Source organism: Pteronotus mesoamericanus, unplaced genomic scaffold, assembly GCF_021234165.1.
Source record: "Pteronotus mesoamericanus isolate MK-2021 breed Mesoamerican mustached bat unplaced genomic scaffold, CSHL_Meso_final contig_182, whole genome shotgun sequence".
Classification (NCBI taxonomy): Eukaryota; Metazoa; Chordata; class Mammalia; order Chiroptera; family Mormoopidae; genus Pteronotus; species Pteronotus mesoamericanus.
In genome coordinates, this window is record NW_026555078.1 from 7,116,631 (window position 1) to 7,142,934 (window position 26,304).

Below are 26,304 nucleotides of genomic sequence, written 5' to 3' on the forward strand. Positions count from 1 at the left end.
AGAGCTGAAAACAGATACAGTCTGACGACGAGCAACTCTCACTTCCTCCTTTCTAGATCCTCTAGTTCTATTCGTGTAACCAAGGCTAATTTTATCTTTTCCAGAAGTCTCATCGCACCACTGATTCGCACTGACGTGCTATCAGCTGAAATGACTAAGTCCCAGCTGTTCGCGCGCTCCTCCAGGTACTCATTTTAGGCCCAGGTGCAGGACTTTCTATTTATCTCTGTTCCAGTCACCTCTTTGGATGTGGCCCATTGTTCAAGGCCAGTTGGGATGAGGCCCTGTCCTGATTTTGTCATCCAAAACATTTACTTCCCCCCCAGGTGTCATTGGATCACCAGCTGGAAAATGTCTTTTGTATGTCGATTAAGACAGAGCTGGAGCCAAGCAGCACTGTTCGGGAGACCCCCTTGCAGGTCAACTTTCATTTCACTCAGCAGCTTTGGAGGGCGACCACTCAACGACTCACACGCACACCTGGCTTTAGGAGCCCACGTTTCTCCATCCAATCAGAGCCTGTCCAATACACCCTTGATCTCCAGGTGTAAGTCCATAGTCCTCCTTTATAAAAAAAGAAGCAAAGCCATGCTCTATGTTACTACGAACTGTGCAAATCTGAAATAAGGCAATGGGAAAGAGTAAAGTTTCATTTAATGTGCAAAACTTAAAATAATGCAAATCCTACTTTATTCCTATGGGGGAATTAATCTTGATTTATGCATGTATGAAATGACATGCAGTCTTAAGAAACATATTCCTCATATAAAAAGCAACCACAATTTATTCAACCATTCCATTCATCCATTCGCTTACGATGTTTTTCTAATTAAATTTATTGGGGTGGCATGGGTTAATAAAATTATGCAGGTTTCAGGTGTACTCCGTTACTGTATCTGAGTGAGCCCGCACTGGCTTCCTTGCCAGAGGCGAACAAACCATTCTTGTAACAGTCCGAGCCGGAATGTTTCCCGGGGCGGCACCGAGACTAAGGATCCACTTTTTGCAAACACTGTTGTTCTGTTTGCAATCAGGAAGTGTCAGCATAATGCTGAGTGGCATTTCTTCCCTCTGTGTGCATGCCTGTTTGAGACTTCCATATCTAGCATGGAATTAGCCTCTTAATAGAGTCAAATGCATTTAAAATAGTGGGATTCCTTTAAAAAAAAAAACCCTCAGAAGTTGAGTTTGGTTATTTATTTTTACATATTTGACACCTTACCCAACATGGCATATGTATTTAAGTATCCAGAACTTTAAGAGTGCAAGAGGCTATCCAAAAAACACGAAAAGACAGAGAAGAAGTTGAGATAAATTTCAAGAGTTTACAAATAGATTCTCTCCTTTACTTATGGCCAACCCACACATGTTTTTGAGCAACTGCTGCATGCCAAACCTCGTAAGCACTAGGAACACAGATGAAAAATCTGGTTCCTACCTCCAGGTAAGATCACCTAACTCCTGCTGTGGTGATGAATGGGCAATTGGTATAAATGGCAGCTGACAAACGTCTCAGCAGTGGGTGGACTTTTCTAGACTTAAAAATGCTGGTTGCAAAGACCTCTCTCCCCCTCAAACCTGGTCACCTCTCTCAGCTGGCGAGAAGACAGGTAAGAACCTGTCTGCCCCCCCCAGGCAGGCCGCGCCTCCCACGGGTGACTGATTTCTTACTGAACTCATTCTTGTTTCTCTCTCTTCTGTACAATGCTTGAAGTTTTCGACTTATACACAAGCCTTCCTCCCCCGCCCTGCTGCCCGCCTCCCTGTTTTCTCTCCCCACCTAACCTGGACTCAGATCGCTTCCTTCCGGGTTCCCTATTTTCTTCACATCACTACAGTCCTCCTAGGCACTCAGGGGTCAGCAAACTACAGCCCACAGGTCAATTCCAGCCTCCGTTTTGTACATGACATTCTGGGGACATAGCCATACTCATTCCTTTCCATGTTGTCTAGGGCTACTTTTGAACAATAGCAGCAAAGCTGGATATTTGAGACAGAGCCCTACAACTTACAAAGTCCAAAATATTTGCTATCCTGCCTTTCACAGAAAGTTTGTTGAGGCCTGCATTACCCTAAAGTCACCCACAATTCTCTGAGCCCTCTCCGGCTCAGCTGTCCCCTAGTTCCATCTCCGCGAGAGTAGAAACCTCTGCTCAGGGCTTTATCCCTGCATCCTTGGATTCTTCCAGTTAGAGAACGTGCACCATCGCTTCCCCTTTCTCCAGTTGGATCACAGTCAAGTTCAACCAGGGACGGGACACCACTCAGGGAAGTGGCTGCACAAGTGGTGGAGGAGCGGAGAAGCCAAGGACGGCAGACAGGAGGCTGCCCAGAGATGAGCGAGAGCAGCAAGCCATCACCGGCTCTGAGGCAGAGGGCCTCATGGGCCATGGGGCTGTGAGTAGAGTGCACACACCTGTCCAGCAGAACCTGGAGCCACAGAGGCATCAAAGCCACGATGCTCCAGACAGACACTGCTGCGGCAGAGAAGGTGAGAGAGCGACGCCCTTTCTTCCTCCCACCTTCCACTCATCCATCACGGTTTCCCAGTGGACAAACCAGAAGGAAGCCAGCTGACGTGAGAACAGGAAACTCAGTCTCCAGGGTCACCCCCATTGCGATGCCGAGCGGAGCTGAGGCAGGTCAAGGAATGAAACTGGAGGCCACAGGCCCTGGGCCAGCACCCTGGCCCTGCCCCTGTCCTGCCTGTCCCCTCCACAGCCATCTGACACTTCACCCTGCCTGAGCTCTGGCTACGGTCCCGGTTCCTTACCCTGCGCACGAGCCTTCACCCTGGCCCCTCCCAGGCCCGAGCCTGCGCGCCCCCACCCATGCCGGCCTTGAGTTCCAGCTGCTTGGTGAGTTGCAGTTTCTGGGATGTCCTCTGCTGCCCCCATCCCTTAGCACAGACCATCCTCACCACCTTTCTGCAATGTCTTCTCAACCCTATGACTCCCCTCTGTGTTGAACTTCCATACGCTTTATGCCAAGATAACTTGCAGTTAAAATTCCTGTATTCTGGCACTTTCCATGTTTTCTTTTGGCTATTGATTTCCCAATCTGTCCGTGTCATGTGCTCCTAAGAGGCAGGCCTTTGTCCTGTGCATTCCTCTCTCCCTGCGGCCCTCCAGCACCTGGAACGCCATGGTCACCTGGTTAGCATTTCTTGGATGGATGAATGGAGGTACGTGCACAAAATGTTGCTTGGATCCTGGCCTGGATGCTCTGCAGGAGAGCCTGGTACGCTCTCGTCCAACCACAGCCAGAAGTCGGATGAAGGAGGAGCTGCAGGTGCATTCAGGAGCCCCTGAGAATGCAGTGCCACCTCCTGCCTGGGACAGCTCCCGGGGTTTGGCCCCACTTACCACCTTGCTTGGGGTTGCAGGGGTGAGTCAGGGATGCCTTGGCCTGGCTTGTCCAGGCCCCATCCGTGGCCAGGTTCTCCATCATCCGGTGGTGCTGCAGGGCGAGGGGACCCCCCTCCTCCCACAGAGCCCCCAGACCCAGAAATGTCACAGCCCCAAGGGCTCTTAAAGCTTCTGGGCAAATAGAACCAGTGGGGACGAGACGGCCCCTCCCCCAGGGCCCAGGAGCTCTTCCTCCTTGCAGGCCAGCCCAGCCCCCTCTCCGGCTGCCTGCTGGGATGGGCACAACCTGGGCCGCCCCGCCCTTTGGCCAGGCCTTGGTCTCCTGCCCCTTTTACACTGACTGGCCACCCTGGAGCCCGTTTCCATGTGGGAAATCACATCACAGTGTCTCTGCCCCGACGTTCTCGGCATGGCTCAGTCAGCATCCTCACATCATCACTGGGGGATAATCGATGCTCTTGTCTGGCTTTTAATGACAATCAATTCTCTCGCTGGCTCTTTGCTAAATAAGTGTCATTGAGAACAATTGCATTTTGTGAACCTGGTCGCCGGCCTTGAATTTGCAGCTTCCTCCAGTTGATGAGAGCCGGAGCATCTTGTTACTGCTGCTCTGTTCTCAGTCAGTCGCGCAGGGTGCTCAGATGTACAATTAATGTGCTTTCCGGTCTGTTTTTTCAGTCAATGTGGCAGCTCCATTAATCAGAAAAGAAAGTCCACCCGAGTGCACAGGCTCCGAGGGACGGGCTGGGAAAGCCTGCGCGCTGGCCGACCCTGCACAACTGAGGCAGAGCGGCTGGTGTCAGGCTAGGTTTCCAGTCCCAGCTCTGCTGTTTACCAGTCGTGTGACCTTGGGCAAATCACCCACCCTCTCTGAGGCTCTGTTTCAGCATTTACAGACCGGGATAATAACAGTGCTGATTATTTAGGATTGGTAAGAGGAATAAATGCGATGATGCATGACAAGGGGGGTTACTATAACACGTGCCACATCTAAGAAGCTCAATAAGTTATCATTGTTGCTGTTATTATTTTATCCTTAGGCGTCCCAGGACTGCAGGGTCCAGACTCTGTCGGTGCTGACACTGACCACTACAGGAGCCCAGTCATGTGGGGCCACTGCAGAGCAGTTGAAATGTAGAATCCAACATAAGACGTGCTCTAAGCCTACTGGATTTCAAAGACTTAATATGAAAGAGCATAGACTATCTCATTAATACCTTAAAAATACCTTTAAAATATTGATTATAGTTACAATAATACAGTAAAAACAACAAACAAAATATATGCAACATTAATGCTTCTCATATTGCCTTTTCTCCCCTCCTAATTTTCTTGCCTCTGTCACTATTCTAAAGCTTTTAATTTTCCACTTCCATACTGCCCCACTGAGTACAGATGCACGATCTCTCTACTTCAGTCCCCAGGACCTTTTCTCTTGTCCACCTGTTCCACCAGCTCCACTACCACCCCCTCTATTTATCCTTCCTCCCTCCCTCCTCTCAGTCTTTGTCTTCTCCTAGCTATTCTCTGAGTAACTGGTCTCTGAATTTGGCAGCTGCTCCCAGAGACTGGGGTGGGGCAGAGCAGACTACCATTAACCAAGGTCACAAAAGACTGATGGATAAACCAGATTGCCAATGGATTCATCAATAACCAAGAGAGTCCTTTTTGGGGACTGTATGCTTCCTCTGCTCTTGGTGAACCCTGACCCTAGGTCCATACTGTAGGATGTGAGGGGTATGCATTGCACAGCACCAGGGGACAGTAGTTAAACAAAGCCTACTCTGAGGTGAAATGTGCAACATGGCGGTTGCCAGTGTCAGGGTCCCCAAAAAGGTGAATTGGCTGGTTTTTGGTTTAGTGAGCTCAATATTATAATCAGGAAGGTCTTGAGGGAGAGCTCATCAAAGCCATGGACAAGCCAAGTAGAACTACATGGAGGCCAGAGTGCCCGAGTCCCAGGTTTGCTGACCCTCCCTCTCGGCCACAGCTGACAAGCACTGACAGATTCTTGTTCTTTGGCTTTCTCTTTTCCCAGGCTTCCGGAAGTATCTTGCTGTTCTGATGATAAGGTTCCTCTCCCTCCTGGACATGAGACATTTGATGGGTTTCAGCTCACTGACATGTCAGTTTTCCTTCCTCAGAGTACAGCCTGATGTGGGGGTTCACCCATTCCTTGGCCACAGTTATGGGTTGGACTGTGTTCCCCCCAAATTCATACATCGAAGCCTTAACCCCAGTGGTTCAGGAGGGGACCTTTCGCATCTGCTGCAAGTCCAGCTCACTTGTGCAAGCCATTCAATTCTGGGCCATTGAAATGGGGAGAAAACTAGTATTTAGTTCTTAGAATTTCTTTGGGGATTAAGTGAGATAGTTCTTGTGAAGGGTCTGGCTGGGGCAGAGCAGCCCTTCCATAAACGTTAGCTGTCATTACTCCTCTGCTTCTTCTCCTGAAGTCCCCTCAGTCCCCTGGGCTCTGTGAGTATCCAAACATTTAGGTCACGCAGGAAGGGTGACACAGAACCTTTGAAAAAACGCTGGATTTGAAGTGGGAGAAAGGGGCTTGGATTCAGCTCTGCCACCAACTAAGGACAAGGAACTTCAGTTTTCTGTGAAATGGGAATGTAAATACTAATCTTGCAGGGCCACCGTGAAGGAGAAATGAAACAATCTGCAAACAGGATCTGGCAGTGAATCCAGTGTGCAGTGGATACTCAGCAAATATTTGTTGACGCAGAAGAAGGAGGGAGGGCATTGGGAACAACCTTCTGGGGCTACGGCACCTCTCTCTGCCTAGGGCATTACCCCAGCATGACTCATCGTTATTAAACCTCAAACTTGGGCATGGCCCTCTGTGTATTGGTGCGGCCCCTTGCAGGGGTCACCCCAGGGCCACCTAGGCCTGAGCAAACAGGAAGAGTCAACAGGTGGAAAAGTCTGGCTTTTTGCCACTCTGAATGAGGCTCCACTCCTTGTTTCATGCCCATCCAGGAGCCAGTACTATTCCATGAGCGCAAACTTCTCCCTGGGCAAGGCCAGCAAGGGCCCCCAGGGCACTGTCGTTCTTTTGAGAGGCTGGGCAGGGCTGTTAGGTGGCCTTGACCAGAATGAGGCATTGTGTTGCACAGGAAGGTGTGTTCTCAAGGGATCTCTCCTACCCCAAAGGATGGAGGAAGATTCTTCACTGAGAGAGAATAGAGACACAGACTGGCTGCCCAAGAAATAGTCTTCAACCTCACCTTCACCTGGGCAGGACTCAGACTCCCCATGAGAAGCTGTTTTCTTGGAAGGGGCTGCAAAATTGAAACAAAAACCAGTCATGTTGGTAGGCTGCATTAATTTTACAAAGGGTCTGTCCTCTATTAGCTTATTTTATCTTCACAACCGCTCTGTAAAACAGCATGGGTCATAGTGTTCTTACTTAAGGGGTGAAAGAAACTGAGGTCCAGAAAGGCGAATAATTGACTGCAGCCATTTTCTAGAGGCTGAAATTGGAGGAGTCCCATATGGTGGGCCCCAGTTCTGTGACTTCTCCACTCCAGAACATGGATAATTTTAGTGACAGAAGGAGAGTTTCTGCATTAGTTTTTGGAGGAATTTTAAAAGTAAGAAGAAAAGTCTTTTATATTCATTCACACAGCATATGCAGTGTTCTTCATTCCTTCTGAATAAATACATATTTCCATCTAGTATCACTTTTTTCCTGCCCAAAGATCTTTCTTTGGCATTTCTTAAAGTTCAGGTCTTCTGCAATAGATTCTTTCAGCTTTATCATGTCAGCTATTGTTAATTGAAAGCTATTTCAGCTAGGTATAGACTTCTAGGTTGCTGGTTTGTCTCTCTCGCTACTTTAAAGACACATCTCCACTGTCTCCTGATTTACATTATTTCTGATGAGAAATCTGCTGTCATCCTTATCTTTGCTCATTTGTGCATAACATGTACTTCTCTCTCTGGCTGCTTTTAACATATTCTCTTTATCACTGGCTTTATATAATTCAATTTTCACTTGCTTTGGTGTAATTTTTTCTTTTCTTTTGTGTGTGTGTGTGCATGTGTGTGTTTAGGACTCATGGAGTTTCTTGGCCCTATGAGTTTATAGTTTTCTTCAAGCGTTTTTCTGTTCTTCCCCACTCTCCCTCAGGGACTCCACTTACACATAAGTTAGGTTGCTTGAAATTGTTTCACAGCTCACTGATGCTCTTCTCACTTATTTCCCAAGTCACATTTCTCTGTTTCATTTTGGATGGTCTTAACTGCTATGTCTTCAAGTTGATTAATATTTTACTGTGCAAGTTTAATCTGCTGTTAATCTCATGCAGTGTAATTTTTTTACTGCAAACATTGTATTTTTCTGTCTGTCTTTATATCTCCTGTGTCTGTTTTTAGCATGCCCATGCTTTTCTCTACCTCCTTAAAAACATAGAACAATACAGTTAAAATAACTGTTTTATTGTTCTTGTTTACTAATCATGTTATCTGTGTCATCCCTTGGTCTGTGTCCATTGACTGATTTTTCACCTTCTTTCAGTTTGTATTTTCCTGCTTCTTTGCATATCTGGTAGTTTTTCTTATTGGATGCTGTGTTTTGGGGTGCTGGATATTTTTGTATACCTTTAAATATACTTAAGTTTTGTTCTGGGATGTAGTTAAATTGCTTTAATCCTTTTGAGACTCGCTTTTAAGCGTTGTTGGTTTACACCAGAGCAGACATTAGTCTAGAGCTAATTTTTGCCTACTACTGAAACAATACCTTTCTGAGGATTCTATCTATGTCCTGTGTGTTATGAGTTTTTCTTTATTTTAACTGGTGGGAATATGAACTGCTCTGGGCCCTGGATGAGCCCCATGGATTGGTCATCCCGCTCTTTTTATGGTTCTTTTCCCAGCCTTAGCTAGTTTTTTCACACTCATGCACTGATCAATAGTCAATCGACAATCAAGGAGAATTTCCCACAGATTTTTAACACTGTCTTTCTTTGTAACTCTCTTCCGTCCATGCAACTCTCTCCTCTTGGGTATTGTGCATTGTGAATTTTAGCTTCCTTGATTCTCAACTCTGTCTTCTCAACTCAGAAAAACTATTAAGCTCTGTTTGGGTTTCCCTCCCTATCCTGTGGCCTACAAATTCTTTCTCTTCATTTGTTTCTCTTTTCTCAGGGATCACTTTCTGCACCGACTATTGCATAACATTTGAAAGTGTTGTTTGATATGTTTTACCTACTTTTATAGTTGTTTAAGGCAGGAGGGTAAATCTAATCTCTGTTAGTCTATTATAGCTGAAGCTAAGTCCCTATAACGTTTTTTATTAAAAAACATTTTTGTGGTAATATATACATAGCAATATTTACCATTTTAGCCATCTCTAAGTGTACAATTCAGTGGCATTAAGTAAATTTTCTCTGCCTTAATTTTAAGTGAAAAGATGCTTTTTCCCCCTAATAATTGTTAAACATTCGCTAAGTGCTAGGTGTTAAAATAAATACTATGGTTATGCCCATTATAAATACAAAAAATGTGAAGCTTAACATGTTAGTTGCCCAGGGTCGCAGGGTAATTGGTGGTATGGTCAGGACTTAGTCCCACAGAGCCAGACTAAGAGTTTCATTGTGAAAGGATCCCCAAATTATATGGCCTTCACCCGCCTGTAAGGACTTCCATCAGAAAGCTATTTCTTGGCATGGAGCAGACATCCCAGAAATCAGTCCCCAATCCATGACAGCAGGAGCCTATTCACCCATATCCCAGAGTAACCCTGGGCTTGGGGCCAGACTGATGCCTGAGTGATAGAGCCTCTGTCACCTGTGAGCCGGGACTGACCCAGAGAGGGGCTCCCTCCTTGAGCTGCTGGGGAGGGCAGGGGTGTACTAGGAGTCTGTATGTGTGTGGTGCTCGCGGTACATGTCCGCTTCATGTGCATCACTGGCTTATCTTAAATTATAATGACAAATCTCCTGAAATCCCCAGTTAACTTCTTACCAGCTCCAAATGGACATGTTAGCAGCCATTGATCCAGCACATCAGGGATTCTTGCCTTCAAGGAGTTCCTCCCTTTATGTACGTGAATGAAAACAAGACTCTTGTCTCAGAAATACTCTGGGGGCCTCTTTGCAAAGGCTGTGGGCCATTTACTCCTGGCACAGCCCTTTGAATGGTTTCCGATGGTGTCAAATGCGGTTCAAGAATCACACGTGGGTTTTTTAATGTTATTACTCACTAGCAACTTATGACGCTTGAAGCATTTTATAGATGCTCCTTCTACAAATGAGCGTGTCCGGACCAAGAGGCATTCACTCTCTCACAGCCTCTTCCATCGCAGCCCCCAGTTTGGAGGTGACGCACCATCCCCCTGAAGTTTTCCCATGAATCTCCGCTGGTTCCTGAGGCAGCTGCCCCTGGCCCTGGATGAGTAGCCCTCTCAGTCCTGGAGGGCCAGGCTGTGCTTATTCATCTGCTTCTCTCCCGTGGCCAGGACATGGAACCCAATATGTCCTTAAATAAAAATTTGCAACTTCATCACCATTGCATTGTCCTCCAACAGTCAGTATTTTCCAACAAGGGTGTGCAGGGTTGTAAGTAAGCCAAATTTTGTTTCTTCTGGCCCTGTGCAAATTTAGCATAAAACTCAACCAAAACAGAGCCAATGGAGTAAGAACTATGCATTTGGTAAAATAATGATTTTTTTCAAAAAGGCTTGGAAGTGGGCAGTTCTGGGGAATCAACTTTTCCGGTGAACCGAGAACTTTTCACAGTTCTCTCCGCACTTGGGGGTAGCAGGGGTGGCAGCAGGGGGTAGCTGAGGGTAGCAGGGATGGCGCTGGCATCACCTGTGGGGCAGGGTGGAGAAGGTGAGGGTGTGGGCGCCGTCAGTCTGAGTGACAGCTCCTCTCCGGTGGTTAGGGTGGAGGGGCGGCAAATACGGCACCCTCGGCCGCAGCGAGGGAAAGGGACCAACCTGGAGACAACGGTGTCCCCAGCATACTGGACACCCAGAACCAGGACCAGCTTTGTAGGCGCATGACCTGTGCAGTCACATCCAGAAGGGCTCCAGCCAAACTTGATCTGATGCTCTGCTGTCGCCACCTTAAAAGTCTTAGTCATTTGCGAACAAGGGACTCTGCACTAGGCCTTTGTTCAAAATCGAACTGATGCTGTCAGTCCCGCCTGGAGCAGACAGATCATTGCCTAACTCCCCTCCTCCTCTGTAGAACGCAGTTCTTTTCAGTAATAATCATGAAGGGGAATTAAAAATTAATGGCCAGAGAGAAATGCACACGTTGAAAAACAATTTTCACTGAACTTTAGTTGCATGATATATAAGTACCATTTTTTTTAAAAACAAAAAATAAAATAACTATTATAGCACAAAAAGGAAAAAAGTCAACTATTCCACAGCTTCTACACTTACCTAATAGTTTGAACTAATATTTTACAAAAAAAATTGTTTGGTAACTAATAATTTTTCGATAGTGTTTATTTTCTTAACTTGTTCTTTAGTTTCTAAACAATCAGCTCTTTAAAAAGAAGAACCAATATCAATTTTAAAGGCAGTATTTAAATTCAGTGAAATAGTTTAGGGCATAAACTCAAATTTGCACTTTAAAAATAAAACTACTGCCCCTCGCACTTTGTACTTTGTTTCCTTTTAAATTTAGACAAATTAAAATTCCAAGTAGTCATAAGGAATGAAGTCATTCAAGTTCTGTGCTGTCATTATTTATTTCAAATTTCCGTTCAAACGCAACCATCTGTGGGCCCATGGTGGCTGGGTGTGAGCACTTTGCTCCAAGTAAACGCAAAAGACTTCAAGCCAGCAGGGATTAATCCTGAAAGGAATCCAAGAAGCTGCCCCACCTGGGTTCCAAGCTGGGCTCACCTACATAACTGAGAGTCCTATAAATGAACTCCCGTGCTGATACAATTATATTAAAGGGTAAGTTTTAAAAATGCAGAAATGTTAAGGTTATATAAAGCTATTGAAACTCAACAATAACCATGATTGTTTAGAAATTAGGCCAAGAAGGGACAGTCTTTCAGGAGTATTTATTACCAAGCATGTTTAGTATTGTTGACACACGGTGCAGACAAAAAGCAGACCAACCTGACTACATTTTATTATTTTTAAATTCTCTGCAGATGATGTACCTCCTGATTGCCTGCATCTGAGCAGGTGTATGGTACTGCCAGAACAGGCCCTTTTTGTTTTGCCATCAGCAGTGACAAATCTTTTTTAAAAATTGTAACAATAGTATTACCAAGGGTTTGGGGCTGCTAGTAGAAATGCAGATTTGAGGCAGGACAACATAGCAAAAGGTCCTTTGACTTAGAAATTTTGCTTCAAGGATTTTAGTCTACACAGGTGATCATGGGTATATTTAAGGATTTAGCAGTAAAAATACTCACTGGAGTATTGATTATAGTAATGACACTGGGGATAAATTGGTTGAATAAATCACAGTACATCTACGCACTTGGATTCATAGCAGCCATTTTTTAAAATGCTGCCTAAAAATATTTAACGTTACAGGAAATTTTTCATAACATATTTTTAAGTGAAAAGATCAGTTTATAAAACACGATGTATTATATTTTCCTTCTTTTTATATAAGAATATGCATATAATTAATACATGCCACCCACTTCCCAGCTGGAGCACAATATAAATTTATATATTCTTTTATATCCACACTATAACGATTCCTGGTCTTCCCCCACCCCGCCCCCCGCGCTCCCCTAAAGATCACAGGGAATCCATTTCCGACCAAGGTCATTCTGGGAAGTGCTGGGGCACGCTAGGCGGCTTCAGAAGTTCAACCTGCTTGCGCTTCCGCTCGCAGCCTGCAGGTCGCCTCCCGCCGCTGTTTTGGGGAGGAGCTCTCTGTTCCAAGCTGCAAGTTCCAATCTGGACTCCTTCCTTTGCTGCCCCAACTGCCTCAATCCAAAGTCAGGAGTTATAGTATATCTTTGTTAAAGGCTTAGGCGAATAAGGCCAAGTCCAATGCCAGGGCACCTTAGGGCTTCGCTTTCCCTTTCGGACTCACAGGCCCAAGCCACCCTCAGGGTCTGTGTTCGGAGCCTGGGAGGCCCCGGCGGGACAGGCACCGCCCCAGCGCTTGTCCATCCCCAGTCCATCCCCAGTGAGGTAAGGCGGCTGCTCCCTAGGGCAAGGGCTGATGGCCCTCGCGCCGGCCCCGTGGCCGAAAGGGAGAGGACCTCTTTCCTTCTGGGGAAACACCCCACCCACACGCACACAGGGTTCAGTGTGACCGCTCTGATTTAGAAAAAGCAGACAGCCCTTGTCGACACCACTCCCAAAGCCGGTTCTATAACCGTAAATAATACAACAGGAGGAGCACCAACATCCCAGCCCAAAGTTTCATTTAGGTAAAAATCATTTCTCCAACTCTTTAAAGGCAGACAGAGCCAGGCTAAAGAATTGCCTCGTTTCCCTTAGTAACCATGTCACACTGTACAGCTGTGGTCATATTTATAGCGACTTTGCCATTTCAATATCCTGGGTAAGTCCTTTACATTTGTGTCAACTAAAGAGCCCAGACAGGGACTCTTGCTAAAAACATTCGAAATCTGCTTCAAAGGAGAAATGACATCTCCACCACCAGTAACTAAAAATTGTCAACACGTTTCCAATGTTATTACTCACATTACAAATGTCCATGAGAAAGGGAGCACCCCCAGAAGCCACCCAACGACCCACCAGGTGTGTGCATGTGCATGTGCACGGTGCGCCTGCGCACGCGTGTGTTTCATGTCTCCATTAAGGACCAATAGCACATATACAAAATCACAAATGGTGGCTACAATTGAAGTGACAAGATTGTGGACAATTTTAATTTTTTTGTTTGAGGGTTTCATTTTGCTTGAATTTTAAGATGAGCCTGAAAGGGGGCCAGCAAAAAACCTACACACCAGGCTGAGTTTTTTTAGGTTTCTGTTGGTTTTAAGCCCTTAATATTTTATTTTTTCTTCCCCTGATTCTTTCTCCTAAAAACAAAGCCCCACATGTCTGATTGATTAACATTTTCAGTCAATCAGATTTGGGGAGGTATTGACAGGTTTCATAGACAATTGTAAGCGGGCCTGACGAACAGCGGGAGGCGGGGCCCATCTGATCACAGAGAAGAATTCAACGAACAGAGCGGGCTGAATATGGTGTTCACTTAAATCGATGTGCTTTGGAATCGGAAGAGTGTGTTTTAAAAAGCACTCATTTCAGCAAAGAGGGATTAGAGGTTAGTGACATTTACTTAAAACTACACAAAGAGTTTTAAAACTACAGGGTCACCTTGACTATCTTATCTATAGCCCACTTTTTGAACTTAAATCTGATTTTTTTAAAAAATATTAACTTTGAAGCTTTAAAGCATTTGTTTTTTTCTCTGTGCTTGAGCAGTCTTCCATCTGTCAGGTGGCAAATGGGCTGCTGCTTTTTAAAACACTTCTTTAATTTCAAATTGCCAAAATAATACATATTCATCGATGAAAATATGACAAATACAAAGAGCTCAAAGAAAAACAATCACCCATAATCTCACAGTGTTGTTCACTTTGTGGCATTTACTTCCCACATAATCCACCCACAAACACACACAAACCCATATATACAAACACATACAACACACATAAATCTGTATATACAAACATACATATACATGCACAGAGACAAATACAGGCATATCTACACGTAAGATACAGGCATATCTTACTGTATATGACCCATATACAGTAAAAGGGTCATCCTGGGCACACTACTTGGTAATCTGCTTGTTGTAATTTAGCAGTATGTCGTAAACATATCTTAAGATATTCTTAGTTAACGTCTTTTAAATGGCTGCAGTGTGCTCTACCATGCTGTTTGGTATTTGAATTGATACTGATTCTTTGCTATCATGACTACTTTGGTGTATATTTTTATTGTACATTCCTTGACTACTTCTTATAACAAACTTCCTCGAAGTGAATTACTAAAGGAAAGGAAATGTGCGTTTTTAAGTGTTTTCTATTCACATTGACAAATATCCCCCCGGACAAGTTGTCCTAAGGTACACTTCCTCAAATGTCAGAGCATCGGTTCCCCTCTGACACACCCAAAACCACACCAATAATGCTAATATTTTAAAATATCTGTGGCTAATGGGCTAAAACACTGATCCATTAAGATATGATTCTGATTCAACAGTCTAGAACACTATCAAAGTACAAAGCAGTAGCATACATCTGTCTTCCTCCCTGATGCTTAAAGCTGGACGCCCATCCTACCTCTCACTGTACCCCTGCAATACACAACATGCAGATGTGCGGAGTGCAGAAATAATAGGAGACTTGCAGTGGAACTCCAAAGTAGCAGAACTCCAGCTGATCTCCCGCGTCTTCACAGGCAACAGTTCTGCGCAGATGATCACCATTTGAGGGACAGGCGGGAGCCTCACCCGGCAACACAAACCTCAGGACAGGGCCTCCGCCCACATTTTCAACAGCAAGTTTGGGGCAGGGGGAGAGCTTACAAATATGAACTTAAGTGTGTGTAATAAAGAAGATAAAATAACAAAAACATAAAATTTAAAAATACAATAAATGCATTTATAACTTATTTATTATACTCCACACAATATAAATTTATTGTGTTCTGTAAAAATAGAATATAATAAAAAACTAATAAAAGTGTCTGCCACTCTGTAACCTTCCCACAGAACACTTTGTACATAAACATCGTTCTTACTGCAGGAGGAGTCTTTGTGGGGGTTGTGGGTAGTAAAGGGGGCTTGTCTGATGAGTGACGGTTGGCCCCCAAGCCCCTCCCTCCCCATCACCTGTGAATTAGAAATTGGTGGAACTGTTTCTAACCCCCAGAGGGGAGACACTCAACCTCAGCTGTAAGTGGGATCACCTGGGGTGTCTTTAAAAAATATAACACCCAGGCAAATGGAAGGCGCTGTCAGGTGGAGAACAGCTGGTCCGGGGCACGTTCAGCCTCAGTCTCCGGCAGGTGTTCATCACCGATGGCAAGTGTGGGAGGGGCTCTCCTTAGAAAAGGGCCCACAGAGGCCCATCTGTCTATGTCAGATGAACTCTTAGGGTCCTTCAGAGGAGAGGGCCTGGTCCCAAGACCAAGATCTGTTAGGCACGTGGTTGCCATGTCGCCTGTGGATGATGCAAAAGGGATGAAAGAAGTGGACTTAGTTCTGTTCAACAGCTGAGAATAAGGGGAGAGTTTTAAAATGTTGAAATCAACATTTGAAAGTCCACATTTGAAAGTTGCCTTTGGTTTTAGAGAGTTGTTTTTGAGACTGGGAAAATGTGATTCTGTAGCGTCATCTGGCTGGTTTTCCATGGGGTCGTCTCTTCTAAAAGCATTGCCATGGAGAAGCCTGGAAAGGAAGCAGGAGTCAAGTCTCTCAAGGCTGGTGCCGGGCATGGGTAACAGGCGCGGAAGGGCAAGGTCTGTGGGCCATGCCTTCTCTTCTGTGGTCATTAGGGAGATCTGCTGGGAGAAGGAGGAGGGAAGAGTAAACTGTGCAGAGGGGGATTGAATGGGGCCATGAAAGACGGGAGGCGCATAGGTTACAGGTCCTGATCGCTGCATGGCGGAGGCCAGGACATGCGTTCTGGTCTTGCTCTCCAGGGGCAAGACTTAGTAGACCTTGGGATATCATGTGACATGCCTGGCTTTCATGTCCTCCTCTGAAAAATGGGGGAGGGGTCTGAAATAAATGACACCTGAAGCTCCATCCAATCCCAATATTCTGGGACACAGTAAGTTTGAAAACTAGATTACTGACTGGCTGCTAAGAAGGAGAAGGAAGGACTCTATTGAGGGATTAATGTTCAGGAGGGTTTGAAGAAGGAACAGAGGACATCAGGTGACACAGAAACAAGGGAAGCCCAGGAGAGAAGTGATCCTGGGTACTTGGGCAGCCGGCTCTGTCCCCAGTTTTCCCTGTCACCTAGAAGCTGCCACTCAGATTGTGAGGCAGAAAATGGTGGTAGGACCAGCGTCCTCTTCCTTGCTTCTTGGGGGACTTGCTGTTACCATGGCAACAGCTAGGTGGTGTGATGTGTGGCTTTGTGCTGTGACCACCTCCTTTGTTCTTATCCCTGCTATAGATACTACCTTTGGGGCTGTAAGAAAGGGTCCAAGTAGGGAATTTCTGTGCTTGTTTGACTCACCTTAGGAGCAACTTCTCTTTCTCTCCTGCCATGGCTTCTATCCTCCAAACAATTCAGCCTCCTTAGAAGTTCAAGGCACTGAGGTCCTATTTCTTGAGGGAGACAGAGAACAAAAATCTGAACTGGAAACCCCGCTAAATGCGAAGAGAATAAAGTTTGGTCTGTCCCTTTACTCTGTCTTTCACTATAGTAGCAAGAGATGCTTTATGGGAGAGACACAGTGGTTACCTTCGGTGCAGTCAATTTCTAAAGGTTAGGATGTGAGCCTCTTCGACTTGTCCCTTAATAACTCATTCTGGCTCTATCATTCATGTGGGCTCCTCTAAGCCTTCTGGAACTTATTTATTCTTTCAGCCTTTATTGGATTCCAAATGATGGAGGCACCCCCGAGACCTGTGGTGGAGTCCTGGCCTCATCCATCAGCTGCAGACTGCAAGGTGAAGTCTTGTCTTCTAGAGAAAACTCTGTGCTGGAGTTCTTTCCTTGGCTCTGCCTCTAAAAAGCTATGACCCTGCACAAAGTCCTTCCATCGCTCTGAGTCTAGGTTTCCCATCCTAGGAAACAAAAGCAGGAGCATCCGACAGAGCCTCGTGCAAGGGCTCGTTGCGTTTTGATGGCAGGAACTATACCCTACTCATTGTTGCATCCCAGAGCTCAGCGTGGTTCCTGGCATATCACAAAAATTTGATGAATGGCTCTCAAATGGAATCGATGAAAGGAAAAAACATGAGTGGTGGTATTTCCCTACCAGTTGGAATCCTTGGTGCCAAATGACAGAAACCAACTCATAGTAGCTTAAGCACACTCAAGGAGTTTCCATTTCCCATAACTGGGAAGTCCAGTGGCGGAGCTGGTTTCGGCCATGATGAGACTCCAAGGGCTCTAGGAAGCCACAGAAGCACAAACCATTAAAGAAAGAAAAAAAATCACACAAACAAACAAATAAAAAAACTTGTTCGAAGCCCACACCTCTACAAGGGTGGAAAGAGGCTAAGTTTTGGTATAAAAAAACCACCTGGATTTGTCATCCTGCCCTGCCCCTTCCAAAGGAATTGACCTTGGGTGAGTCACTCCTAAGACCTGACTTTGAACTCTCTAAAATAGGAATAAGAACATATTGCTTTGCATAGAGTGACTGAAAGCTCAAGAGAGACAAGAATGTGAAAAGTTTCTACTAGCCTTAAAATGTAATATAAATGCAAGATGGGCGGCATGTATAGTGTTGGTTTAAGTGAGCGTGAAAGCCTAATTTACTTTGCAGGAATTCATCTTAGGAAGTATGTTCAGGACACCTCTTTATGTAATTCTATTTCTGTGCTGATTTAGTCCTAGTATTTATTGAGTACTTTACATGGATTATCTCATTTAATCCTTACCTAACTCTGTGTGGTAGGCACTGCTATTATTAGTTCCATTTGAAGATGAGGAAACTGAGGCTTTATGCATGCATGCAAGTCTGCCAAGGAATACAAGGTTGTGGAGGCAGGAGACTAACACGCAGGTCTGACTGAGGATCCAGCATGTGTCACAACTAGGACTGTTAGATCTCTTCCCGAGGTTCTCCTTGCCTGACATGGCATGTTCATGCTAGATGGGACACAGAGATTGTAGGGTCCCAATGTCCCATCTTACCAAGGCTCAGTGGAGCCAGGATGTAACCCCAGCTTTCTGACTTCCATTCTGCATCTGCCAGAGCTTCTAAGAAGAAACCATAGAAATGTAAACCAAAGGCGTACATTAAAGAAGAGCTTGCAGAATTGCTGGAGAAGCTGGAGAAACAGGCTGGCGTCATGCCGGCAGGAGCAATGCCCACTCATGCTGCAGAGCCGGCTGGTAGGACACCCCTTCACTACTCCTCTGTCCCAGACACAGCAATTGGTGACACCAAAACTAACAGTGCTGGACACCACCCCTAGCCCCTGTCCAATGTCACCCCCTTACCCCTCACCTCCCTGTAACTCCATCTTCCTGCATATTCTACTGTTCTCACCTTCTTATTTCACTAACCCGGGATTCAAAGTGTGGTTAGGTACATGTGATGGGTGGAGCCTAGGTCACATGTCCATGTCCTAGCTGCAAGGGAGGCTAGAAAGCAATGTCTGCAATTTTAGCTTTTAGAATGAGATGCATCGGTGCCATCCACCAATACTCAAAAACGTGGTGAGTTTCCCAGACCTTGAAAGGAGATTTGGATATTTGATGGCCAACACTAGTGTTCTTGAAACTCTGAATGAGAGTAAGTGGGATCTCAGGAAATGTTGGTGTGCTCCCTAAACCCTCTCCCTAGGAGCCAAAAAGTAATTGCCATCATTTCCTTTTCTGCTTTCCGGGAGTTAGGACATGTACCCTCCACTGAGTTTTCTGAAGCCTGTAGTTGTCAGCTCTTCCTCTGCAAGGCAAACGTGCAGCCTCTATACTGGGTCTGACTCATGGCCATATGGTGCTGTGTCATAATCTTGTAACATAAATAAAAATATTTTACATAGAAACTTAAGGGATGATGACTCTGGAGCCCCAGACCCTACCGGTGGCCTCAAGCTGTGAAGGGAAGGATGTGTTTGGTGTGCAGGCCGCCTCCGTGGGACGCTGGCTGAGGGAGGACGGTCTGGATAGGTCTTTCTCCTCGTGTCCCCCTCTCCCATCCCAGATCCCCAGGGCAACTGGATGTGGCTTAGAAAGGAAAAGGCAGAGGCTCCCTGGGTTAGAGGCATGTATTCTCTAAGAATCTAGGAAGAGAGAGCACTTAGGCTGGGGTAACCCCGCTGTTAGTTGGACCAGGGCTCTCCTCACTCCATCAGCCAGTCTTTTGACACTGCCGTGGCCCATGCCCTGGGTTGACAAGTGTCCTCTTGTAAAGGACATGAGCTTTTGGCCTAGCTGATTTGAATGCCTATTTTAATAGATTCATCCATGTGGCATTTATGACATGTCAAAGACCTCCCTCACCTGACATCTCATGAGCTGCTATATTACCCCTTATAGTAAATGCGTAAAATGACAGAGGGAAACTGACGACCCCTGTTGTATGACTGGTTCTTGATGGTGCCAAGAAGGGAACACCAGGATTATTCTAGACAAAAGATTTTGAGTCAGAAGCAACCTTAGGATCCCCCCTGTTTTATAATTGAGAAAACTGTGGCTCAGGTTGAGGAAATGACTCAGCAAACGATCACATGGGTAGTGGCCGAATGGAGACCAGAACTGGCAGAGTATGGCGTGGAGGGTCAAACAAACCCAAGTTCCAATTCTGCCTTTGCCTCAGTGCCAACCAGCCCACCCCTGTAAAATGGGCAGTGGCCACCCATTTCATAGCATTGCTTCAACAGTTAAATGGGAAAAAAAATGTTGATCTAGAGCAGTAGTTAGCACATGTGGCATGTAATACGTGCTGCTTCCTCTCTTCCCATCCCATCTGGACTCCTAGTCCAGTGCTCCCGCTGTTGCTTTGGCATCGCTGTCCCTGATATTAGAGACACTGCTGGTGTCCTGCCTTGTGGGGGCCGGGCTGGCCAACCTCCTCATTAACCACAATAACTTCGATTAAGTGCCAGCCTGTCATCCTAAAAATGTCACATTATTGGGACCTATTAGAATCCCCAGTTGCAATCCAGGAAACCATCCTCAAAACATCAAGATAACTGAGACTTCCTGTCTTAAACGCCAAGATTTTACAAGCAGTGACGGTTATCTTTATTTTTTCCACCTTCTCATTTTCAGGGATTATTTATGCGCACATCCTGCAAATATGTGTCCCCTGTGTTCCCAGGGTGGTGATTTGAATAACTGTCTCTCCCCTCCCTCCCAGCCCTGATTTTTGGCTATGTGATATCTCATTATATTCTAAAGAGCTATCCACGAGGCAGGGCACCACGGATGCAATTAATTCTGCTTCTGTAGCAACACTGCTCTTAAGCAAAATATATTGATCGTCGAAGCTTTGGACCCACTTTAATCAAGTAATCTAAACAGGACTTAAGCTTCAAAAGCCGAGCAATGTGCCCGGCTTCAAAGCGCCTACTTACACTGAATTAATTTATCCGGGATGTACTAATACTCCCCGCAACCCTGTGGATTATAATGTTAGAGGTTGCAATCAGGGCTCTGATAATATCCCCGAAGCCCAGCCTCTATTGATTGTCATGTGAAAAGACACAAAGGGGAGTGGGTTGCAGGGGAGGAGGGAACAAAGGGATTGGATTTGATTGAGTAAGACAGAAACATCACTGTTCTACTTGCTATCCCATGGCCTGCTGGCTCAACCCAGGTTCCCCAGGGCTAGTTTGGGGATGGGATTGGGAGGGGGCAGAGGTGCTACAGTAACTGGAAGCTCCAGCTGTGATTCTGAATGGAAGCTAGAGGGATGGCGTGCGTGTGTGCATGAGTGTGTGTGTGTGTGTGTGCGCGTGTGTGTGTGTGTGTGTGTGTGTTTTGCAGGGAAACTGGACATCTGCTGTTCTGGGGGCCAAACTGCCCATCACCCTCCTGCTGATAGATACCCCTTCCTGCCAATTTAGTCAGGGAACTGCTTTCTTGATCTCATTTCTGGCTTTCGAGTGGAGCCCCATTCTCTCCCAGGTAAGGAGCCCACAACCTTGTCTTCCATTTATTGAGAACTTGCCATGTGCCCGTCATTATTCTAGGTCCTGGGGACACAGCAGTGAACAAGATAGACAAAAATCCACAGCCTCGTGAAATTTGCTTTCCACTGGGTTGTGATGGGAGAAGATGAACACACTGTCTTTTTAATGTAATTATTTGATGGTAGAGAAAATAAGACAGGAGCCAGGGATGGGGAATGTCGGGGCAGGTGAAGGTGGTGGAATCGGTGTCAGTGCAATTTTAAAATGAGTGCTCCTCGTTGGGAAGGTGCCATGTGAGCAGCTACCTGAAGGAGGTGTGGGAGGGAGACACCGTAGGCTGCTGCGGAAGGGGCTCCAGGCAGAGGGGAGGGCGTGTCCAAAGGCCCCGAGGTGGAGCACGTCTGATGTGTCTGATGGGCAACAAGGAGGCCAATGTGGCTGAGACAGCGTGGGCAGGAGGAAGAGCAGGATGACATGAAGTCAGCCCATACGAGGGCCAGACAGAGGCCAAAGTCAGCTGTGTATTAACTTCTCTTGGCCACAGTGATTGGTTCAGGGATGAACCAGGGACATAAACCCTGGAGGACGGGGGCTCAGGAGTCAGCAGCTATCTTGTCATCACGTGGAGCCTGAGGATAAAGCCAAAATGGAGGACAGTGGAGCCTAGAGCTGGGTGACGTTGTTTGAGCTCCTGCATCCTTGTGAGCCTGGAAACTCTACATTACTTGGATTTTTTTTTTTAATTTATGGGAGCCAATAAATCTTCCTTTTTGCTTCAAGCATTTTGAATCGTTTTCCTAAATAAACCTTATAGCCATAAGCGTTCCACGTCTTGACGCTGGCGTCAGAGGTGGAGCATCCATGCCCTCTGTGTCACGCTGAGGGCACATCTGGCTCTCTCCTCTCCTTGGAAGCAGGAAGGTCCTCTGTGACTCATGGCCGTGGGAGTGAGAGAGGACATTCCTACCCCCAAGGCCTTGCCCTTCTCCCTCCCTTTTCCTCTCCCTGCCTCAAGAAAGCACCCGGGTTGGCAGGGATGGGGATGGAAGAACCCAGAACCCCTTTCCAAGTTCCATTTTACTCCCTACCAGTTCATCCCCCTGCCAATTGTTTGACCCTCTTGGTCCATTCCCATCTACCTGAAGTAGGGACAGTGGTAGCTTTAAATAAGGACCTCAAATGTACCAGATTTTCCACAAGTTGAGTTTTCACAAATGTTATTGCATTTTTGAAAATGTTTTATAGCTCTGATATTCACCACCATTACCGTGATGGCGTACAGGCCAGCACGCAGTGCTGGTGGTCGGTGCCCACGCGTCACGGGCTGTAAGAGATTTCAGATTTGACTCCTAGTTACTACGGTCTCCTTGTATCCCAGGTGTCAGCAGAGGCCTCTGGCCCTTTAAGACTGAAATTAAGTTGACCCAGACACTGCTCTGCGCGGGGCCACAGGCAATCGTGTTTCCTCATTGGGAAGGCGACGTGGTTGGAGTCATGGTTCCTCCAGCCTCTCTAGGGTTTCATGGGGAGTGGAGATGGTGGCTTACAGTTTCCAGTTCTTCCCTGCTTTTGAGCTGCTCTGAACTACTGACCACATTGCCCAGGTGTAGACCACTCATGTTATTAACAACACATATTGTTAACATGAGGCATTTGTATGTAGAAGACGTTCCTGAAGGTTTGGAGTGGTGGAGAGAGATTACTTCATAGTGTCAGGTAAGAAGAGAAACCCAGCGGTGCGCCTCTCTCTGCACCGTTTTCCTTCTGGCCGTTTCCAACAGGAAGCCTCCTTCCCTTATGCCCTTTCTCATCCCGGCCACGTTGCTAAGTCCTCTCTCTTTTTCCAAACTCCTCACTCCTCATTTTTCTAGGTTCATCCCCCTTTCTACCTTTTTTCTCATTCCTTCCCTCCCTTTTCCAACTCAATTCCAAGTCACTTTTACAAAGAAAAAAAAAATTAGTTCTTTGCCCGTACTGAGCTCTGGGCTTATCCAGAGACTCGTTAACAAGTCTGCTCACCAGCGGGACAGTCACTCTGGGTCCCTCTTCTGAGCAGCACAGAGGACCCAGCTTAACTTTACACTTTGCCTTTCCCTTCTCCCAGACACCCCAACCTCCCGTGGGGAAGGGGTGGATAGCGAGCCATTCCCCGGTGTTGCTTATGAATGATTCGACCACCTGCAGGAGACAGGAGAGGCCGCCACAGCCAGCCTCAGTTGCAGGAACTAAATTCTCTTTATTATACCCATTTTAATGATGAAAAAATGGATGCTCTGTGAGGTTAGGAAGGCAAATGACTTGTCCAGTCTAGCACAACCTAGAACCCAGGAGAGAGGGGATTTGAATGCTGGTGTGGCAATGGCAAATTTGTGCTATTTCCACGACAGCGCCATGAATTCAATAAAAATTTCATGTTGTGTCTACCTAGATCCCTCCATACACATTCACTGAATGTTTTCTATATGAAAGCGCCAGGCTGGGAAGGTTGTGTAGATGAAAGATAAATGATCCCTTTCCAATAGGATTCTTCATCTCACACAGAGAGAGGCCAGATGGCATATGTTAAAGGGAAAATACAGAAGTTCAAGAGAAACAGGATAAAATACTCAAGAAAATCTTTACCTGTCTATTAAAGGGGCAGGCTAGCAGTGATTACGAGGTTGGTTGTGAAACCCTTGCAAGATGTATACTTACCTGCTCTGCACCTCACTTTTTTTCAGGTGTAAAACAAAGATAGTAATAGGACCCCTCTTACAGGCTTAGAACGTTAAGTGGATAAATCCATATAACGTACTTAGAACAGCAGCGGGCGTATAGCAAGCACTCAATAAATGCTAGCTATTGTTACTAAATAATGGATGGTGATGTGTTTGGCCAAAAATTATGTTACTTGATAAATATCACTATCCCTGATTGACAGGGGAGGAAATTGAAGCACAGAAGTAACCTTCTCCATGTCACGGAGCCATTTTTGGAGGAGGCAAGAAGAGAACGCAGGTCTTTGGATGCTGGTCTGGTATTGTTCCCACTGTCTCCCACTGGGACAGAGTGCAGGACAGACTGCTAGGCAAGCTTGTAGAAAAGGTGGCACTGATTTGCGATGGCGTAAATTGTATTTAGGAACGGATGAAATGGAAGGGTGATGTGACTGAAACAACTCCTTGCCCACCAAAATCCATTCTCTTCATCTCCCACTGTGATGGTGTTGTAGCTGGACACATGCTGCCCAGTTAGGGACTACATTTCCCATCTTGCCTTGTGGTGAGGGGTGGCAGCCATGTTGAAAAGTTCTCACCAATGGAATATGAGTACAAGAAAGTGATCTCCTTCCAAGCTAGCACATTAAGACAAAGGGCGTGCCTCTTCCATGTTCTTTTCCTCTTTCTTTGCTGGCTCACCAGGTCGAACAACAGGCTATAAGGCAGTGATTCTTAAACTACCTGTATTGAAGAACGGGTAGTCTATCCCACCATACCGCCAATCGATCACCGACCAAACTTTTGTTCTATAACCTGTTCAATGAGATGGGTCCACTGTTTGTGCCCTTGGATGTCATGGAAACACAAAACTGCAGTAAAAGTTTCTGCAAGTTTACTCTCAATGTCACAGCTCAATGCACTGTACTGTTGCCAATCAGGTCACGAACGGACCTGTCTGTGGTCCACACTTTAAGCAGCACAGCCCTGGGATACGGAGACAAGATAGAAGGTACTGGGTCTCCTGATGGCTGCATGGAGCAGAGAGGAAATTTTTTTAAATCTACATTCTTCAGCCACTGCATTTTAGGATTGCTTCCTTAGGGAAGTGTGCTTTACCCTAAAACAGAAGGGTCGCATGACATATTAAAAGAAGGAGTGGACTTTCCAATTAGGTAAATTGGCCCTGGTGACGTCCCATGCTGTTGATGTGTTGGCTCTACTTGCTGGGACAGTGCCACATCTCCACATGACACTCCTGAGCACTCACTGTATCCATACACTGAAGGATGACACAAGGGTCACCGGCTTCCCACCAGTGGCCCCCCTGCCAGATGCCTCATAATCTGTAAATTCTTGGCACACTGTGGGTAATTTGGATCCAAGTAAATCTGGGTTCTGAGGCTCAAATAAAACCATAGGTGTTGAAGTGCTTTGAAAAAAGAATGATAAACAAATTTTAGTCTGTAAAGCAGCTAGAGGTGAGAGAAGATTGAGGTAAGTAAGGATTTAGGAGCCACATGACGTCTGAGAGACCTTCCGGAGCAATGCGCAGGGCCTAAACTGGGAGGTGATACCCAAATGCCTTTGATGCCTAAAGTCACAGATTCTAGCTGCATGTCCTCGGGCAAGTTTCATAGCATCCTCTCTGAGCAGGAGGATTGCCACGATAACATCGCAGGGCCGGCGTGGAGGTCCATGAGAAGGCTGGTAAAAACCCGGGTGCACCTGTGTGCTAGCCAGGGCCTGGCATGAGACAGATGGCACATTCAAGCTGGGTGATTTGAGAGAGTGCAATAAAGAGGCAATTTACAACAGTATGGCAGGGATGGGGAGACCAACAAGGGACAGCGAGTACCTGGTTGGCAAAGCTGTATACGAAGTTGGGAGCAGCCATTACCTTCCTGAGGCCTGCAGGGGAGAGGAGGGAGCAGAGGTCAGAATCCAGAAGCCATGCCACATCCAAGCGACGGAGAGCGCCACCTAACAGAAATGGCAGCCCGTTAAGGCCGATGCCACCAACCCGGTAGAGTCTCTACACGAGCTGGGGAGTAAACATCTTGACCTTCCTCTCGTCCCCTCTCCTGACTTCTGCCTCTGCCTCCCAGGGGCCAGACCCCCCTGGAAAGCAGAGGGAAAGGGGGCCCTCGATGCCTGTCCTCCCTGACCCCCAGCAGACACAGAGGAAGATGGAGAAGCTGAAGGGAGCACCCAGCGGGCCCCAAGACTGTGCCTTGCCCCCAACCCTGCAGATAGAAACTGCCCAAATTACAGGAGCACTTAAAAAATAAAAAAGAATTTATAGTCTCTGGATGTAACTGCAAATGAGAAGGCTTCTTCCCAGGCGCCACTTAACTGAAAATTGGACCTCCTGGACGCCAGGCCTGCAGGTCTGTTCTCACCTCGAGCAGAGAAGATGAGCAAATGGTTCTTCCCCTGCTGGCCTCTTGCCAGACCCTCTTCCACCTCTTTATT